This window comes from Balaenoptera physalus, assembly GCF_965194825.1.
Source record: "Balaenoptera physalus genome assembly, chromosome: 18".
In the NCBI taxonomy this organism is placed as follows: domain Eukaryota; kingdom Metazoa; phylum Chordata; class Mammalia; order Artiodactyla; family Balaenopteridae; genus Balaenoptera; species Balaenoptera physalus.
The window spans coordinates 54,933,793-54,955,846 of record NC_138899.1 but is presented as its reverse complement, the minus strand read 5'-3'; the positions used below and the strand labels follow the sequence as shown (position 1 = coordinate 54,955,846).

At 38.8% G+C, this 22,054-nt stretch overlaps 1 long non-coding RNA gene across 1 annotated transcript; it reads right to left on the bottom strand.

Annotated features, from left to right (window-relative positions):
• Positions 1 to 2,131: 2,131 nt before the first annotated feature.
• LOC309647952 lies at positions 2,132 to 17,429 on the bottom strand. The gene is made up of 2 exons (XR_014256410.1): positions 15,969 to 17,429; positions 2,132 to 15,657 (listed from the first exon to the last, which is right to left on the bottom strand). It is a non-coding gene; the product is annotated as an uncharacterized lncRNA (long non-coding RNA).
• Positions 17,430 to 22,054: the final 4,625 nt, after the last annotated feature.

Below are 22,054 nucleotides of genomic sequence, written 5' to 3'. Positions count from 1 at the left end.
AAACAGACCCAAGGGAAAAATAACCCTCTTAGATATAGATGTTATTGCCATTAAATTACTACCTTAAGTAGATGTACATATAGGAGATACAGTTAATTTCACATGAAGATGGGAAGGACCACGAAAGTAATGAACGTTATTGAGAGTGCTTTAAATCCCATAATGCACATTTGAGAAGCTTTCTATGCAGGGAAGACCACTGAGTTGATAAAAGAAGCATTTAGTTAGCAAATGCCTTTGTGCTTCCCTGCTCACCGATATATTTGCTTTAGAAATGAGTGCTACTCACTTGGTAGATACAGACATCCCTTTCTAACAGACTTGTCTCAGAAATAAAGTGTGTGTGCATTGGGGGGAGGGGAATGCCATCAGTGTCATGAAGTAACTAAGGAATATAGTAAGCAATTTTTCGTGGATGTGTGGATTGCATAATTTAAGACTAACCTGGGGCATCCATAAATTATGCATAGGTTTTGTTTTCTTATTTTACATTTTTAGAGGGGAGAAAGATACTTGATTTTGCAGTTTCTACACCTTTAGCATTATCTAAATCTCTCTCACTGTTGAATGCTGAGTATCCATAAGGAGCCATACCATCTGCTGTTTGGACTGTTCTCCTAAAATCCTTTCAGAATACTCATTCTTTCTCAAACCCTGTTGTCTTTTGAAAAGGAATCAACCCCTCGGTACTTACAGAACGATTCCATTACACATGACATTGACTTCTGTTAAAACAGTGGCAGAGACCCACTCAGCAGCAATTTGGAAATGATTTAATAATTGGTTTATTTTGCAGTATTTATATATTGTGTTGTTTAAAGCCATGTGAAGATAGAATTCAATAATGACTGTATTCAATCATGAGTTACATACATCCTGAATGTTCCCTCTTTTCCATTGTTTTAGGATGAGTGGCATCTTCTGTGGCTGTACATACTCTGTACTAAGACATGAGCTATTTTTTTCTCCAAGTTAATAATCTCCTTGCCACTAATAACAACACTCCAGTCCTTCCCTGCACTTTGGAACAGTATATAGCTAAACAAAAGATGGCAAAAAACAAAACAAAACAAAACAAAAAGACACTGAGACTCTGGAGAAGAAATTCAGTACAATGATTTCATTTGCTTGGGTCACTTGGTTTTATAAATCAACAGTTGGGAACGCTGTAATTAGTTACCAGCATAGGGTATTTTGTTTAGTCGTTTATTGCTGAAAGATCTGGCATCATTAAAACATTACTTTTAGGTCACTTTTAATTACTGCGCTTGAGGACGTGGGGTATATGCTTTGTCTCCTTTGAAACTGAAGCTGAAGTCTAACCAGTTGATTTTCCCTGGCCCTATAGACGCATTTACATTTTCCGATGAGTGCAGCTTTGGCTGCACCGCTAGGTGGCAGAAGTGTTTTACCGTTTCTGGCTCTGCACTCCGAAGCCACGAAGTCCCCTCTCGGCTCATTCCTGAAGCAGCTGAGGCTGATATAAATGTATAAACAAGCAGAAGCTATATGTGACACTCACCACCTTTATTAAAGCATAAAGCAACGACGCCAAGCCATGTTCTTGGCTTCTGTTGGTCTGGTGAAGGCAAGGCTTTGCTGAAGGGCTGAAGTAAAGGAAGGAATCCTGAGAGAATGACTGTTTGCTGAGGTTTGGCTGTGTGTGTGTGTGTGTGTGTGTGTGTGTGTGTGTGTGTGTGTGTGTGATTTTGTACCACTGTCCAGAACTAGTGCGTCCAAGGCAGACAGCTGGCAGCTCCCAGATCCACTGCTTCTGGAAGGACCATTGGTGCTTCCACCCAACTCTGCTATGGGTATTATTGCTTGACCCCTTTTGGAAGAGGAGCTAAACACATAAAAACTCAATCTGTTAGATTGAAAAGCAGTCAGCTTCGAGGCTTCTTAATAGGGAGAGGTTAGTTATAGAGTTGAATAGGAGTAGAATCCGATCGGGAAACATTTTATTTGTGTATAAAAAGATTTGCTAAGTTGATGTTCAGGATATTACCCAGGATATATATGAATCCTTGCAACATATGGAATATTACCAGTCAGTTCAGGGAGATGCTTGGGTCACATAAAAAAGAAGGTACTTGTATTCATAGACTATGTATTTTGGAGAAAGAATAGGTTTCTTTTCTTTTTCTTTTTTTTTTTTTTTTGAATGAGACTATTGTATTACAGACTAATAAAACCTTTCCTCTTAGGAAAGCACAAGAGGTGGTAAAAGAAAGGGAAGAGTGTGTGTTCTCATAAGTAGGGGAGAGACACAGCAGCTGCCTTATTCTGGAAAGGCACTCCTCTGTAGGTTGGATTCTAAGCTGATCCACCTACATCTGCCATCACAGCCGGCACCTGGTGCAGGGTGAATGACACACAATACTCCCCAACTGTCACTGCCCAGCCGTGTCCACCAATTAAAACTAATAAACATTCCTCCCCACACCAAGGATGCGCCTCCAGCTCAGCGAGCAGCAGGGCGGGCGATGGCAGAGCGTGATGACAGCAGTAGCAGCCAGAGCCTGGGCCGCAGGTGTGCTAGGCTGGGAGCAGGGAAGGGCACAGCGAGGCACTGGCATCGCTGGCTCACACATTATGCAGGCAGAGTTGAGTTGTTTACAAATTGAGAGCAGAGGGGATTTGGTTGGAGAGAGAGCTGAGCGCACTGCATTCAGGGCTCGAGACACCCGAGCGGGGTTCCGTGCTGGTGGGTTTGGTGCCATTCCCTGTAGAAAAAAAAAAAAAAAAAAAAACCTCCCTCCACCCCTCAACACACATCCTGACCAGGTAGCAGAGACCCAGTTCTCCATGCAGGCAAAAACACCTGGTGAGAAACCCAAGAATCCTCATTGTTGAGGGCCAGGGAGCCTCTCTTCCTCACAAGTTTATCTCTTCCAGGTGACATGGATATGGCAGATGCCTGAGCAGACCGGTCTGGACAGAGCTTGCAAATTGGAAAAAGAAAAAATACAGAATCAGAAAGGGTCATTAAATCAGAAGAAAATAAACCTCCAAGAAGGTAAGGGACCTGTGGAAAGTTCTCAGCATTCAGTGAGAGTTAGGGAGCTTACACCCTCCTCCATGCTGGACTCATCTGGGAAGGAGTTGGAGAATCCTGAGGGGCAGTAGAGGGGAGTGTGTGTGTGTGTGTATATGTGTGGTGTGGGTGCACACATGTTGGAGTTGGGGGTGCAGAGCTCTGGAACACCAAGCATCCCTGGGATGGTATGGAGGGAGCAGGATTGCACATGTGTCCTTAATCACACTCAAGAGTGAGCCATCATGGGTGTGATTTTTCTGGTTTCAGTGTTATTTCTACCAAAGGCAGGAAGAATGTGTCCTTTTCCCCTCTTGTCAGCAGTGCAGCAACCTATGTCAGTCTTTGTTTTCACCTCTGCTGGTTTCAACTCTGCAGTCTGGCAGTGTCAGTGCTGTCAATTTAAAATCCTGCTTCTCTCTGTGAGTGCTGTTATGATACAGGACACATGAAGGTGTCATTTTCCTGTGGTTAATTAACCTTGAGACCAGAGGCACACCAGCACAGCCCCTTAATTACATTTATGTGTGATCCTGCAAACATGGGGTGACGAGGGGCCACCAGCACTGCTGTCAACGCGCAGTCCCACCTGTCTGACCCATAATCTGGGGATTGTTATACAATACTGACTTCTGTCCTTGACATGGGCTGTCCTGCATTCTGAGTTCAGATGGCAAAGCTTTGAGTGTATCAGTGAAACCTTTTGACAGGTATATGCAAACACTTGTAGTGGAGAATTTCTTTTACAATTAAAAAAAAAAGTCAAAGCAGCCTCCTCTGCCTCTGCCTGCTATGGTTGCATGACCAAAAGCTGGAAAAATGAACCTGAGATTATGACTGTGGTTGTGAAAAGCTGTGGAGTGTATGTTTCTGCTATCACTGCTTTCCTAGTTTCTCAAATTGAGTCATTTCCCTAATTGATACCTTAGTTGTGCCTTTTTCCACGATTGGAGTGAACAGGAGCCAGAGCATTCTCCACAGTGTCAGCTGCCAAAGTCATTGACTCCAGCACATGGGGTCTTGGGCTACACGGATGCACTGGTTTGAGGCTGGGGCTTGGAGTGATGTGGAGGAAAAAGAGAGAGTAACAGATGGCTGTGTTGTCAAGTCAGAAAAAGTGGAAAAGAGGAGGAAGGAAGCAGAGGATACAGACCTGGAAGTTCAAAACGTAACCAGGGGACGTGATCCAGTTTAGTAACCGAGAGAGATAGAGCCAAGCTAAGGTTTCAGATCACAAGGAGCCAGGAACGTGAGCCAAGAACCCACACATCGTGGTTGGTTTGAACCTGGATGAGGAAACTAGAAAGCTAAAGAGTGAAGTAGAAAGAAACAACATTAGAGACTGATACTATCACAGTGCATGGTCTCCTTATGCCCATCCCTGTCACACTGAAAGCAGGCACATCATTCGTTTATTTAAAAACAAAGCAAAACACTCATCATTGCATGCTTGCTGCATGTGTAGGAAATAGAAAGCAACAACAACAAAAAAGAAATTCCATGTAGTACAAACCAATCTGATTTTTGGATTTCTCTCTGTAGCGTTGCTCCCAAATTTTTCTTCCTTTTCTGCTTAGATGCATCCAGTGACCAGCTCCTTTCCAGTTATTAGTGATTTCTATATACTATTTCTGGTTGTTTCCTTTGTGTATTCCAATGTGGCCTCTGCAGAGCTTCTACTTATGGAACTCTCTTCTGATTCTGGAGCTCTGGAAAGTAAGCCCATCACTCCATCATGTAGAAGTATTTTAAACAATTGAAAAGAGGGCTCATGGTCCATCGTTTAACTCATTAAGTACCTCAGAAATGCCAAGTACTTTTCTAAAGTCTGGAAATACATGGAAAAGTAAGATGGGGCCTTGGTTCTCATGCAATGTGTACTCTTGCTCTGGAGACAGGGATGTATTCACATCACTGAATGCACTGCTGCCAATAAGCACGGGTGAGTCCATAGGAAGTGCGTGGAGGACATAGAGAAGGGTGAGACTAAGATGGTTCACATGTGACAGGGAATCACAGTCTTTTCCTTGGAGGAAAAGCAGGAGTTCAGCAGGTGTAACAATAGAGAGTTTAAATACCTGGGGTTGGCAGGGAGAGAGAAGGAGAAATGCCCCTCCTCTTGAGCAGGAACAGAAAAACAGTTCCGGGATCTCTTCTTAAAGACACTAATACTGTGAGCAGCACAGTTTTCCCAGGGGGACTTCAGACTCTACACTTCTTTTGGCTTTTGAAATATATTTAAAGTATAGCAATTACAGTTGGCTGTGTGGAATAAAATGAGGTTTATTAAATCAGTTTAACATTAGCTCTGCTCCAAGAGAAAGTCTAGGAAGAAGGCAGAGAGAGGCTTCTGGTATATTTGTTAGTTTTGTTTATTTTTGACTCTGGTTTGATGGAGCCCAGGGGAGAGAGTAGAAGAAATTTGAAAAGATTTTTCATCTACATATTTTGAGGATAGGAGCAATATCTTAGATACCTTTATGTTTCCTGTTGCACCTGACAGATGATGCACAAAATAATCAACAAAAATATTTGTTGAATGGATGCCTGCTATTATTATAATGGCAAAGTTAATACTATCATGCCTCTTCTATGAATTGAATTGGCTTTCCTTAAAACTGTAGTTTTATTATATGAATTATTACTATAAAACACATATCCTGCTCTTTCCATGTCTTTGTGATTTAACCTTCAAATCTACTCCTCTCTGTTTGCAAGTGGATCACGTAGATAGTAATGCTGGTTAATTTCAAGAGTATAGGATGTTAAACTCCACATGGTTTAGCCCAAGGAAATTCATAAGGAGTCCTAAATCACCATGTGACATAGCCCATTGTAGTCATTAGGGGGATACAATACTCTAAACCTTTTCTAATGATTTGCAAATCTCCCAAATGAATTGTCATATTGACACAACTAGGGCCGCAGCAGAGAGTATTTGTTCTCAACAGTTATGTGTCCCCTAGAACAGAAGTGAAATCTTACACTAAAATCATGTCTGAAAGCTCAAACCACACTAACTCTACTGTCAGCTCTTAGATTGTTTAATAGTTTTAAAAGAGAAATAACATCCATATCCCCAGGGATTCTAAAGTAAGATTTTCCTTTATAATTAGATGATACAGTTTATACATTTTAAACAATCCTAATTTGTACTTTCAAAACACTTCTCTATCTGATGATCCTCAGGTTCTTTAACATTAAAATTATATTAAGTCTGGTCCCTCTGATGAGCATCAAATCACAGTAGCTCCATTTCAAAGACAGCAAAGCTGAGGAAATTTGTCTCTAAAAATGGTGCTTTGTATCTTCCAATTGTTTCCCTAAAATACACTTAGTACCTTTTAATAACAGTGAGTTTTTTTAGTTCTCTAGCCATTCACAATGGAAAGTTTTCAGTTTCTAGAAATTCAAGGAGATCATAAAAAACAGTTTATCATTGAAAACTTAGCTCATAGTTGAGAGTAAAACATCTTCAATTATTTTTAATTATTAAAATTAAGTAATTCTGTACCAGGTACTGAATACCATAGGAAGAAGCAGAGGAGCCCTTCCCCTGGAAAATTGTAAAGTTATAGAAATGGTCCTGCATATCTGTTTTAAAGAGAAGACGTGAGAGAATGGTTATCTTATGTACCAAGTCCTGCAGCCTCAAGTAATCACAGTGGTTTCACAGTGGTTTCAAATACAGTTTCACTGTAGCTTATATACAGTTGTTTCCTGGCATCCTTTGGAATTATTTTACCTCTTTAATAATACAAGGTACTCCTGGGACCTAATTTCTGCCTTAAATAATTCATAATGCATGCTTTGTATTAAATGAACAATTTTAATGAGAAAACCATATCTATTTGACTGGGGAATAACTGTTGATTCAATTTGAATGTTATTTTGAATGAACTAGCGTTGGATTAACAAGATTTTACTATATTGCTTTCTCATTTATATCCTAGCCTTATTGTTTAACCATAATTATTTATCTTACATCATAGCCAATTGAGAAAATGACAAGAAAGCAAGAGAATGAACTTTAGACTAAATGATGGAAAATGTACAGGGGGCAATCATTGAAGAGACTAAACAACATACAAATACATATTTGTTTAATTGGGTATCTTTTCAGTTCTCTCTGACCTTGAGATCCTGTGGATTATAGCTATGTATCAGGTCTATTCCTCAATGTGAAAAAACAATGAAGTCCATAGCATTAACCAGCTCTTCTTTGAATCATCTATCAGTCAAAATTGTACACTTATTTGTGAGTATATTTGCATAATGGAATTAATACAGTAATACAATAGAACTGTATAGAATAGAAATACAATAGAGAATGCATAATGCAGAATTAGGAGTAATGATAGAAATAGAGTAACTGTAAAATCCATGAGAATAGAGATGTATGCTTTTGTACAACTAGCACCTAGGACAGTGCTTCTTACATAGCTGGTACCCAATAAATATCTGTTAAATGAGTGAATAGTAAACTATCAAAAGGGAGCATTAATAATGTTATAAAACTCTGAGTACTATTGCTAAGTACTATTGAATGACAAGTAACCATGTGCAGACACTGGTCAAAGTGTTGTACATGCATTAATGTATAATCCTTATCAAACATATCCAATAAGGTAGGTGCTCTTTTGTTCCCATTCTATGGGTAGAAGAGACTGAGAACTAAATTACTGAAGTAAATTGCTTAAGTTCACATAGGAAAGTATGAATATGAACCAGGTTTCCATAACTTTAAATATTGTATTCTTAACCATCGGAAAACACTGTTTATCTTAAAGGCCTATAGGACTTGGTTTTTGCATGAAATCTCCCATACAAATACTGAAAGATGCAAGTCTACTCAGCACTCATGATTGAAGCTGGGCATGTTCTGGATGGTACAAATGTAGACATGATTCCTATTTAATACCAGACCACGACTAAAAGGCTCTTCTGCTTAGCTCTTGACTTCACAGTTTAAAGTATGAGGAGAACATGAAGACAACCAACTGAAGTGTCTGTGAGATGTTAAAAACCTACACAGTTAGATTCAGGAAGCCATATTTCACTAAGATCTCACTGTTTGCATCTCTCAATACCTATATCATGAGGTATCACAAAAAAAACATGGTCTGCATCATGAAGCTGTTTACACACTATTAGAAATACAGAATGAAGCATACAGAAAAGACTTCAGAACACTTACAAAGCACCTTGTAGATGAGTTTCAGTCTCCTATCTGGTTTACGCTGATTGGGGATTGAAATTGTTGTACATTTCTTAAAGTTGACAATTTAAATATGGAAATAGAGGTTGAAAGTATGTCTATATTGAATTCTAAAAATATATGTTTTAATTACATAAAGATAAACCAAAATCTTAACTATTAGATATGAAAACAATTAGTTTGGCCTTCCCTGGTGGCACAGTGGTTAAGAATCCACCTGCCAATGCAGGGACATGGGTTCGATCCCTGGTCCAGAAAGATCCCACATGCTGTGGAGCAACTAAGGCCGTGCACGGCAGCTACCGAGCCTGCACTCTAGAGCCCATGAACCACAACTACTGAGCCCGTGCACTGCAACTACTGAAGCCCGCACACCTAGAGCCCATGCTCCACAACAAGAGAAGCCACTGCAATGAGAAGTCCCCGCACCTCAATGAAGAGTGGCCTCCGCTCGCTGTAACTAGAGAAAGCCTGCGTGCAGCAACGAAGACCCAATGCAGCCAAAAATAAATAAATAAATAAATTAGAAAAAAACAATTAGTTTGTATTATGTATGCGTGTATATATATACATACATACGAAGTGTTACTCCACTCTCTAAAATTCTTATTACTTCAAGTGAATCTCTGATTTTTTTTTACTGTAAATTAAATGGGAAAATATAATATGGAAATAACTTAGGACATATAGACAGAAGTCCTGAGTTCCTGTCCCAAGTCCCTTGCTGTCTTCTGAATCTCAATTAAAATATAACAGAGTTTTTGTATAAATCAAATCATATAATACACAAACGTATACATATATATATATATATATATATACACATTTATATACTATAAATTACTATGCTCATCTTACTATGGTTATAATACTAAATAAACTAATGACTAATGTCATTTCCAGAGTTTTGATTTAAATGGCAATGTTACAGATTATCTGTTTCTGTCTATTTTCAGGTCACAGCAAAGGAAAAAAACATCCCTCCTACTTCATTTCTGCCTTCAGAGGCTTGCAGGAAATTAAAAGAAAAGAAAAGCATTCTGAGTAGTATTTCTGACAGCAAATTTCTCAGAATCCAGAAATACTTCTTTTCTCTGTAATAAGTTGCCACAGATACAAAGGAGCACTTATGATTGATGACTATCTCCGTTTGCATGAGTGATAATTCCTGAACACACTGTTCTTGATTAAAATACAAATGCATTTTCAACTGCATATTTCTTTATCTGTGTTTTATTCTTACATGACAAAATATGAAAAGAATCAGGTAAAGTCGGGCTCTAGTATATTGCAAAAGAGAAACTGAAGCTGAGAGGATTTTCAGGTGGGGAGGGAAGATCTTTTGCCACCATGTGGCTCACAGGACTGGGTCTAGATGTGGTTGTATTGGCTGAACCACTGAAGGTGAGATTTTTTTATGTTGAAGTATCCTATTTCCCAAACTGCCTTTGAAAATATGGATTATCTATATTTGAGTCAAAGCAACTTAAAAGATGTTTTCTTTTGAGAATAAAATTAATGGTATGTGTGCCTTTAAGTACATTACCCAGAAGACAACCATCACATCCTACATTATAATGCACTTCGGGTGCTGAGCTTTATACAAACTTGGCACTTGATACATTTGAAAGACAGTGGTGTCTTTCTCGAGGAAATCAGATTTACTTTTAGCACATATACATGATAAAGTAGAGGTGAAATAAAACAGAGAAATGAATGTGGAAGAGATTACCAAGACATTGAATATATCATTCCCATCTGAATGGTCAAGCTGATGATTCTTACAGGTAAGAATCTTAGACTTTTGGATCTAATAATCCTTTTAAGAACATGTTGGCTATTATGCTATCATTTGAAAGGGGAAAATTAAACCCAGACCTGATGAGTAAATTGACAAGTTCCCATTGCTAGGAAGTGTCAGAACTGAGACTAGAGGAGGGATAGAGGGGACACTGTATGCCAGATACTGGGTTAAGCATGTCTGCCCCCACCATCTCATTCAACTGTTACAAGAGCCTTGTGAGTTTACTTACTGTTCCATAGGTGAGAAACTGAGGCTCGCAGAAGTGAAAGAGCCTAGCTGCCAAGCTAGTAAGTGGCAGACTTAGGAGGAATGAGTCTGTTTGACCCTGTGAATCATAGTATTCCCAGGGCAACAGGCTGCCTCTCAGATTCACAGCACTTGGCTTAGTGGCTCTGCTCAAATATGGAACACGCAGTAAGGGCTACTCAAAGCTAAGTAGGATATCCAAGGTGATGAAAAAAGAGATAAATGTGAAGTTGTCCCCATGGAGACAGTACTTCTGAAATTTCAGGTTAAGAAATAGCTTCTGTGAACAGAGAAAGCAAAGAAAGAGAACACAGTTTGATATCATTTGGGTTCCTTTGAATTCTGGGGGAACAGCCCCCCTGTGGTGGCCAGCCCCTCCATGTCTCCTGACCTTTCATTAGGTAATTTAGCTCATTGGTAGATAGGCTCAAGTCTTTGCAATCTTGCTCATTCTCATGTGTGGAGCATATGCTACCTGCTTGAAAACACAATAGAGGAAAAAATAAAAATATAAATTATCTTCTTATTCACTTTTCAAATCTGAAAGATAATTATTTGTTTAAGTAACACATTCTGCCTTGCTTAGAGGACATTAATAATCATTCATTATTAAAAACATATTTATATGTTCAAATATGTTTGCATTTCACAAGTCTCATCAAGAAACCAGGCTCCGTGAAGCCTGTCTTTTGGTCATGCTTGCAATTCTAGTTTACTTCCTTAATAAGCATTCCATGAATAAATGTAAATAAGAATTCAGAAAAGTACAATGAGTAAAACTTTATTCCACATGTCTACATAAAACAGTATGAGAAAATAATCTATTAACCTATTTTAAAACATATAGGTGATATATAATAAAACTTTATATTTTAACCTTTGGATTTATGATAAAAAAGTTTATGACATAGCTTTTTCTTCTTCTTTATTTCTTATTATATCTTTTCTTACAGGTCCCTTTCATTCATTCACCCATTCAAAAAAAATAAATGCTCATTGATTACTATCACACGTTATGAATAGTCCCAAGAACTGGTCATAGCAAGAAAACAACACAATAGGTTCCTTGTGCTCATGGAGCTTATACATTAAATGGTAGAGACAGACAATAACCAAGTAAAAGAAGCAAGATCATGTCAGATAATAAACTTAATGGCAAAAGCATAAAAGAGTGGCAGATAATGACTTAGAGATGAATGACTTAGAAATGAATTCTGGGATAGGTCTCTAGGAAAATACCTTTGAAAGGGGACCTACCTGGGCAGAGAAGCCAGCCATGCAAAGATGTAGGTATAGTGAGAACTACTTGGTAAGAACAAGTTTCAAATATTCAAATAAGATGAAAAAGGCCAGTATTGTCAGGGAAAAGTACTAGATAGACAGTAAAGCTGGGACCAGACCTCAAAAAGCAGGAAAGCCATGATAAAGAGCATGGATTTTCATGTTAGTGCTGTGCAGAGGGTGGATAGTAGTGAGGCAGTAATCAACAAAGAGACCAGATGAAGGCCATCCAGGCCAGCAATGGTAGTACTTTGGGAACTCCTGGCAGCAGTGTAGATGACATGACCGAGATTCAGAAGTTATAACTAACGGGGCTTTAAGAATTTGATGGATGATATGACAGGAATCAAGATGGACTTAACTTTTTGGCTAGGATGACTTGGTGGAAGCTAATGCCATTTGTTAAGATGGGGAAGCCTCCTTTTATAATTAAAAATTCTTTGACAATGACTAATAAGTCCAATTTTTTGGGGGGGGGATAACAGCTCTAGAGTATTATTAAAAGGTTTTCAATGACTACAGTTGTCCTTGTTCATGATTTTGAAGATTTTGGCATCGTAGCTAGTGATTCACTCTTTATGTAGAGCATTGTGTGGGAGGTTCTTGGAATGCATATCTATGAGAGATGATATTGGCAATGAATCATGATATCACTAGCTTGGCGCAATCAGATTATGAAGATATTCTACTTTTTGTTGCTTGGCTCCATAAACGGTAAAGAATTGATGAATAAACCAAAGAATAAATCAGAGATAAGAAATATGCTATTAGTCACTTAAGGCATTGCTGCCATACAATGGGAGCCTCCCTTTCTGTTTAGAATTGCTATCTATATCCTTCTGGATGTAGTGAAAGCCAAGGATATTATAGGATAAATTTATAAGAAAGCATAAGATGCATATACCACATAATTTTATGAGGTAGAAAACCATCTGTTTGTGGAAAAATCTTCAGTTCTTTGTAGCCATGATTCCAAGACTGACGGCCCCCTCAGGCTGCTGTTCACAGCTATTTACAGTTCTTCAAGACTACTTAATTGTAGCTTCCAGTGCCCTTGTTACTTGACTGTCCTACTCAAAATTCCTCAAGGACCCTTGTTTCTTCACCTTTTAAACTCTGCTCTGTGTTATGGAAAATTTTGAAAATCAGTCCAGCATTTGAGATGAAATATTCAGGGTGAATAAGACAGAGGTCAGCAAATGAGTTGACCCCACCATAACACAATCTCAAGAAAAACAAGACATCTAGCTGATAAAAGTAAGCTTGTGCTCTGATCAGAACGGAGGTGTGAAAGTTTAGTTTTCTTTTTGTTTTCAACCCAGTAAGTTTTGTAAATCTTTCCTCTAGCTGTTGCTCGATCTCTTGCCCACCCAATATTTCAGTCTAGTACTCCAGCTCGAGTTCTGCAAAGTATGTGAGTGAGACAGTGTTACAGAAAATTTTAAAGACTGCACGTTGTGAATCAAGGTCTTATTTGACACACTATGTGCCCCCTGTTGTCTTCGAGGCCTATACAGAGTCAGCTTCAGCAAATCCTTGACGTGTAGTCATTATGCCCAAAGCAAGGGTGTAGAACTCCAGTGGGCTGAGCTGATTGTAGGGGAAAGACAAGGGAGCAAGCATTGTGTACCATAGATGTGTGAATGAAAGCACAGCCATCACAAAGAAAGGCAGGAAAAAAAAAATAATGCGAGTGAGATTATATTGATGCATCCCTGAGAAGAATATCAAGATATCAGCACTGCAAATAAGCATGTGATGCTTTAAACTGAAGTGTTTTCTATAAAATAAATAACAAGGACCTACTCTATAGCACAGGGAACTATATTCAATGTCTTGTAATAACCTATAATGAAGAAGAATATACATATATAAGAATATCTATATAGATATATAAAGAATATCTATCTATCTATCTATCTATCTAAAACTGAATCACTTTGCTGTACACCTGAAACTAACAAAACATTGTAAATCAACTATACTTCAATTAAAAAAAAAAACACAACCCTTTAAGTTGAATAAACTTGACTTCCTATATAAAAACAAAAAACTGAAACGTTTGAGACACATTTCTCTTTCTGTTTTTTCTGTTTTGAGATTAGTTATTATGGCAATAGTGGCAGCTTCGTTCCTGTTCTGATTCTGCTAGTAGCGACATGAGTCACCTTGGAAAAGTTACTTCAGTTCCTTGAGCTTCAATTTTTTCATCTCTGAACTTAAGATAGTAAGAATATCCAGCACCTAGGTTTAGGGTGAATGTTAATATGATAAAGCATGTGAAAATACTTGTAAAGTGTAAAGTGCTCAAAGTAGTGGTAATTGTCCGTATTAGTCATTAGAAGATATTGGCTCTACATACTGATATTATATTATTGAGGACATATAGAGTAACTTTAAAAATATAGAATTAAAAGGTAATATTTCTTTGGGTCAAGAACATGAATCATCTCGCTTAACCCTCACCACAACCCATTGGATAGATACTATTATTGTCTACATTTGACAGAGGACAAAATCAAGGCTCAGAGAGGTTAAGTAACTTGATCATGGTCACACAACTAGTTTATGGCTGAGCTAGCACTTGGTTTCAGGTATATCCAATTTCAGTGCAAAGATTTTAGCTCTGCATGCTATTTAGAATTGTAGCTCCCAGTATACTATAAAGTAACACTCAGAATGTAAAACTATAAAATCCTTCTAACATTTTAAAAATAAACTATGATAACTCAATTAAAACATGGATTTTAATGCTCCTGAGATAGATTATACTGCTAACACTGTACTTAACTACAGAATTACTCAATATGGCTACTTCCTCTACACAAATCATTTGACTGTATAGCAAGTGTTGAGTGTATGTACCAATTCACCTCAAGGTTGCCAATTTTTAATTTGAAACAGAAGTAGCCATGTTTGTGGGGAACAACACCATTCAGATTTTATTTGGAAGAAGATTTTAAGTTAAGATGAAGTATGCATGCTTTTGAGTAGCTGAGAAAATAACATTATTACTAACAAAAATCATCAGAATGCCATAATGTTCAACATAGTTGAACTATCTCCAAAGAGTAGACAAGGAAAGTTCTCTGAGTACTAAGCAACTAAATGGCATTTGCAAGATATGGGTAGTTGTGTTATATCTAAAAACAGTGGGTTTCATTCTCACTTGCCCACCTCTATTCCTGAGAGAGCATCACTTTTAGGGTTAGTTTCAGCATCAGTTTCAGTATACAAAATTGATAAATTACCTGGATGGCATTTGAAATATACAACAGACTTTACTCTGTGCTTGTAGAGATAGAAGGAGATAATATAGCACATATGCAAACAATCTGATGTTGAATTTTAGACATTAGTCTTTTTATTATTTTTATGTTTGGGGTCATTTTGTTATTTTGCTTTGGATTATGCCCCTCCACTCCTTCCCCTTCCCCAAAGTTCTCAGTTTCCTCACTCTCAGAAGCAAACCCCCTCATTTCTTATATGGAACAGTTTCAACTGGCTTCAGCCCTGTTTAGCATGGCCAAAACATGAAGGTCTGCCTTCCCTTTAAAGACCCAACCAAGCCCTAGGATGTGGAAGTACACACTGGTGTCTACTCAGAGGGAATTTCATTACACTGGTTACATGATCTTCTGTTTTTTTTGTCAACAGTATATCGTATTTTATGCCAAGAAATGACTACAAAATCAATTACAGAATGCTATAGCATTTTATTATTAAGAATATTCTAATAATTATATGTGGTATGCTACCATACTTATAATATTCCTCCCCCTAACAAAATAACTTGCTTTGTAGCTTTAGAATATGAGGAATAATAGATGGGAAAATAATATTGGCAATAGAGATATAATTTATTAATTCAGTTCAGTTTTCCAGGTATATTAAAAAGAAAGGGCACCAGGAAAAGGCCTGTGTCTTTCCTCACCAAATGCTTTATTACTCTTTACAAAAATTATGCTTGAAAGGGAATTTCAGAAAACAGGGACATTTATTACAGAAGGTGATAATATTTTTCCTCTTTTTCTTCTTTTATTATTATTACTATTAGAAATTATTGGGGGACTTCCCTGGTGGTGCAGTGGTTGAGAATCTGCCTGCCAATGCAGGGGACACGGGTTCGAGCCCTGGTCCGGGAAGATCCCACATGCCACGGAGCGGCTGGGCCCGTGAGCCACAATTACTGAGCCTGGGCGTCTGGAGCCTGTGCTCCTAAAAGGAGAGGCTGCGATAGTGAGAGGCCTGCACACCACGATGAGGAGTGGCCCCCGCTTGCCGCAACTAGAGAAAGCCCTCGCACAGAAACGAAGACCCAACACAGCCAAAAATAAAAAATAAATTAATTAATAAAAAAAAAAAAAGAAATTATTGGGGACAGAGAATGGAAGGATGGTATATAAGTGCATGTAGTTAATGTAAATATGTTAATAAACATCTGCTTTTTATTGAGCATCTACTCTGACAAAGTTTTAAAACATGCTTTCTAATCCTCACAAGTTGACTAAATTGTGATGTATTAGTTATCTATTGCTACATTAAAAATCACCACAAGATTTAGTGGTTTAAAACAATAAGAATACTTTATTACCTCTCATGGTCTCTGTGGGTTAAGAATTCAAGAACAGCTTGGCTGGGAGGTTCTGGCCTGTCTCATGAGGACACAGTCTGAAAACGTTCTCCATTCTCATAGCTGGTGCCTTGCTAGGGACGATTCAATAGCTCTTTCTCTATGTGGCCTCTCCACATGATTTCCCTCTCATGGTGGACTCAAGAGAGCTAGACTTTGTACACAATGGCCCAGGGAACCACAAGTTCATGTCCTGAAGGAGAGAGCCAGGTGACAGCTGTATCACTTTTCAGGACCTGACCTCTGACCTTGCAGTCATGTGGTATTACCTGCACCACTCTATCTGGAAAGGCGGTTGGAAAGTCCTGTTCAAGTTTAAGAGAAGGATAAAGAGACTGCCTCTTTATTGGCTACAACAAAATTCTAGAAGAGCATGTGGGACCAGAAATATTGCTGTATCAATTTTGGAAAATATAATCTGCCACAGTAGGCATTCTCACCTCTAATTTAAAGATAGGAAAACCTAGGCTCAGTGAGCTTAGGAGACCCAAAGTCACCTGGTAATATTTGGTCAAAATATCTGGCACTTACAGTGCTATATGTTATTAACGCTATCACTAGTGCTTTGGCCTATACTCCATGGATCACTGAAATCCTTTTCTCACAAGAATCACCCTAAACAGCATAAAAACTTTCCCCACCTCTCACCTTACAGAAGAACACCTTTGGAGTATCCAGGTAACTTCCCTTCTACCTTTCTGGCCTTTATCTGAGCCAGAGGTCTTGCCTTATTTTACCACCTTACTGCTGGTTTGGCTAATGGAGAGGAGAGAGAAAAAATGTCTTTCTTAAAAGTTTTAACTTCTTGTATGTACCCTCAAATTTACATTGACAGTGTGTACAACAGGCTTATGTAGAGAGATTATCTGGTGAGTGCATCATGGCCTAATGAAGGATGCTAATGCTCCTTGGTGAAGTTGAAATAAAAAGAGGATATAAGGAGAAGAATGAGAGTCAGTAAGGAACAAAAAGAAATTAATTTTTAAGGGATGACACATTCTACCTTACATGATTATATTTTATTCTAATCTGAAGTAAATGACAAAGCTGATATATTTTCTGAAAATAGATCTTTTAACAGTAAATATTCTTGTGAACTCTGCCAAGCTATTTGTGTTTTATTTTAAAAGCTTTTGTACCTTCCTAAGGTAAACAAAGTACTTCAGAGATTATGTGGACATTTCAGAACACTGTTCTTAAAAATAGAAGCAAAATGGGAGGGAGGGGCAAGATGGCGTTAGAGTAAGACGCGGAGATCACCTTCCTTCCCACAGATACAGTAGAAATACATCTACACGTGGAACTGCTCCTACAGAACACCCACTGAACGCTGGCAGAAGACGTCAGACCTCCCAAAAGGCAAGAAAATCCCCACGTACTTGCGTAGGGCAAAAGAAAAAAGAAATAACAGAGACAAAAGAATAGGGACGGGACCTGCACCAATGGGAGAGAGCTGTGAAGGAGGGAAAGTTTCCACACACTAGGAAGCCCCTTCGCGGGTGGAGACTGCGGGTGGCAGAGGGGGAAGCTTAGGAGCCACGGAGGAGAGCACAGCCACAGGGTTGCAGAGGGCAAAGCAGAGAGATTCCCGCACAGAGACTCGGCGCCAAGCAGCACTTACAAGCGCGAGAGGCTTGTCTGCTCACCCGCCGGGGTGGGCAGGGGCTGGGAGCTGAGGCTCGGGCTTCGGAGGTTGGATCCCAGGGAGAGGACTGGGGGTGGCTGCGTGAACACAGCCTGAAGGGGTTAGCGCACCACAGCTAGCCGGGAGGGAGTCTGGGAAAAAGTCTGCAGCTGCCAAAGAGGCAAGAGACTTTTTCTTGCCTCTTTGTTTCCCGGTACAAGAGGAGAGGGGATTCAGAGCGCTGCCTAAATGAGTTCCAGAGACGGGCGCGAGCCGCAGCTATCAATGCGGACCCCAGAGACAGGCATGAGACGCTAAGGCTGCTGCTGCCACCAACAAGAAGCCTGTGTGTGAGCACAGGTCACTATCCACACCACCCCTCCTGGGAGCCTGTGCAGCCCGCCACTGCCAGGGTCCCGTGATTCAGGGACAACTTCCTCTGGAGAACGCAAGGCACATCTCAGGCTGCTGCAACGTCACACCGGCCTCTGCCGCCACAGGCTCACCCTGCCTCCTGCATACCGCTCCCTCCCCCCGGCCTGAGTGAGCCAGAGCCACCGAAGCAGCTGCTCCTTTAACCCCGTTCTGTCTGGGCGGGGAACAGACCCTCAGGCGACCTACATGCAGAGGCGGGTCCAAATCCAAAGCTGAACCCCGGGAGCTGTGCAAACAAAGAAGAGAAAGGGAAATCTCTCCCAGCAGCCTCAGAAGCAGCGGATTAAAGCTCCACAAACAACTTGATGTGCCTGCATCTGTTGAATACCAGAATAGACAACGAATCATCCCAAATTAAAGAGGTGGACTTTGGGAGCAGGATATATTAATTTTTCCCCTTTTCCTTTTTTTGTGAGTGTATAGGTGTATGCTTCTGGGTGAGATTTTGTCTGTATAGCTTTGCTTTCACCATTAGTCCTAGGGTTAGGTCCGTCCATGTTTTGTTTTTTTTTTCTTTAACTTAAAAAATTTTTTTTTCCTAAAAAATGTTTTCTTAATAATTTTTTCCTTATTTTCTATTTTTAGAAATTAAAAAAAAATTTTAATAAGTTTTTTTCATATTTTTTATTTTAAAAAATTAAAAAATTATTTCTTAATAAATTTTTTTCTTAATAATTTTTTTCTTATTTTTTACTATAAAAAATTAATAAATCTATTTTTAAAAATTAAAATTTTTTTCTAAATACATTTATTCTTAATAATTTTTTTTCTTATTTTTTATTATAATAGCTTTATTTTATTTTATTTTATCCTCTCTCTTTCTTTCTTTCTATTTTTCTCTCCCTTTTATTCTGAGCCGTGTGGATGAAAGGCTCTTGGTGCTCCAGCAAGGCATCAGGGCTGTGCCTCTGAGGTGGGAGAGCCAACTTCAGGACACTGGTCCACAAGAGACCTCCCAGCTCCACGTAATACCAAACGGCGAAAATCTCTCAGAGGTCTCCATCTCAACATCAAGACCCAGCTTCACTCAACGACCAGCAAGCTACAGTGCTGGACACCCTATGACAAACAACTAGCAAGACAGGAACACAGCCCCATCCATTAGCAGAGAGGCTGCCTAAAATCATAATAAGGCCAAAGACACCCCAAAATACACCACTAGACGTGGAAGTGCCCACCAGAAAGACAAGATCCAACCTCATCCACCAGAACACAGGCACTAGTCCCCTCAACCAGGAAGCCTACACAACCCACTGAACCAACCTTAGCCACTGGGGACAGATACCAAAAACAATGGGAACTACGAACCTGCAGCCTGTGAAAAGGAGACCCCAAAGACAGTAAGATAAGCAAAATGAGAAGACAAAAAACCACACAGCAGGTGAAGGAGCAGGGTCAAAACACACCAGACCTAACAAATGAAGAGGAAATAGGCAGTCTACCTGAAAAAGAATTCAGAATAATGATAGTAAAGATGATCCAAAATCTTGGAAATAGAATAGACAAAATGCAAGAAACATTTAACAAGGATGTAGAAGAACTAAAGAGGAACCAAGCAACGATGAAAAACACAATAAATGAAATTAAAAATACTCTAGACGGGATCAATAGCAGAATAACTGAGGCAGAAGAAAGGATAAGTTACCTGGAAGATAAAATAGTGGAAATAACTACTGCAGAGCAGAATAAAGAAAAAAGAATGAAAAGAACTGAAGACAGTCTCAGAGACTTCTGGGACAACATTAAACGAACCAACATTCGAATTATAGGGGTCTCAGAAGAAGAAGATAAAAAGAAAGGGACTGAGAAAATATTTGAAGAGATTATAGTTGAAAAGTTCCCTAATATAGGAAAGGAAATAGTTAATCAAGTCCTGGAAGCACAGAGAGTCCCATACAGGATAAATCCAAGGAGAAACACGCCAAGACACATATTAATGAAACTATCAAAAATTAAATATAAAGAAAACATATTAAAAGCAGCAAGGGAAAAAAAAACAAATAACACACAAGGGAATCCCCATAAGGTTAACAGCTGATCTTTCAGCAGAAACTCTGCAAGCCAGAAGGGAGTGGCAGGATATACTTAAAGTCATGAAGGAGAAAAACCTACAACCAAGGTTACTCTACCCAGCAAGGATCTCATTCAGATTTGATGGAGAAATTAAAACCTTTACAGACAAGCAAAAGCTGAGAGAGTTCAGCACCACCAAACCAGCTTTACAACAAATGCTAAAGGAACTTCTCTAGGCAAGAAACACAAGAGAAGGAAAACACCTACAATAACAAACACAAAATATCTAAGAAAATGGGAATAGGAACATACATATCGATAATTACCTTAAATGTAAATGGATTAAATGCTCCCACCAAAAGACACAGACTGGCTGAATGGATACAAAAGCAAGATCCATATATATGCTGTCTACAAGAGACTCACTTCAGACCGAGAGACACATACAGACTGAAAGTGAGGGGATGGAAAAAGATATTCCATGAAAATGGAAATCAAAAGAAAGCTGGAGTAGCAATTCTCATATCAGACAAAATAGACTTTAAAATAAAGACTATTACAAGAGACAAAGAAGGACACTATATAATGATCAAGGGATCGATGCAAGAGGAAAGTATAACAATTGTAAATATTTATGCACCCAACATAGGAGCACCTCACTACATAAGGCAAATACTAACAGCCATAAAAGGGGAAATAGACAGTAACACAATCATAGTAGGGGACTTTAACACCCCACTTTCACCAATGGACAGATCATCCAAAATGAAAATAAATAAGGAAACACAAGCTTTAAATGATACATTAAACAAGATGGACTTAATTGATATTTATAGGACATTCCACCCAAAAACAACAGAATACACATTTTTCGCAAGTGCTCATGGAACATTCTCCAGGATAGATCATATCTTGGGTCATAAATCAAGCCTTGGTAAGTTTAAGAAAATTGAAATCGTATCAAGTATCTTTTCCAACCACAACTCTATGAGACTAGATATCAATTACAGGAAAAGATCTGTAAAAAATACAAACACATGGAGGCTACACAATGCACTACTTAATAACGAAGTGATCACTGAAGAAATCAAAGGGGAAATCAAAAAATACCTAGAAAAAAATGACAATGGAGACACGACGACCCAAAACCTATGGGATGCAGCAAAAGCAGTGCTAAGAGGGAAGTTTATAGCAATACAAGCCTACATCATGAAACAGGAAACATCTCAACAAAACAACCTAAACTTGCACCTAAAGCAATTAGAGAAAGAAGAGCAAAAAAATCCCCAAAGCTAGCAGAAGGAAAGAAATCATAAAGATCAGATCAGAAATAAATGAAAAAGAAATGAAGGAGACAATAGCAAGGATCAATGAAACTAAAAGCTGGTTCTTCGAGAAGATAAACAAAATTGATAAACCATTAGCCAGACTCATCAAGAGAAAAAGGGAGAAGACTCAAATCAATAGAATTAGAAATGAAAAAGGAGAAGTAACCACTGACACTGCAGAAATACAAACGATCATGAGAGATTACTACAAGCAACTTTATGCCAATAAAATGGACAACCTGTAAGAAATGGACAGATTCTTAGAAATGCACAACCTACCAAGACTGAACCAGGAAGAAATAGAAAATATGAACAGACCAATCACAAGCACTGAAATTGAAATTGTGATTAAAAATCTTCCAACAAACAAAAGCCCAGGACCAGATGGCTTCTCAGGCGAATTCTATCAAACATTTAGAGAATAGCTGGTACCTA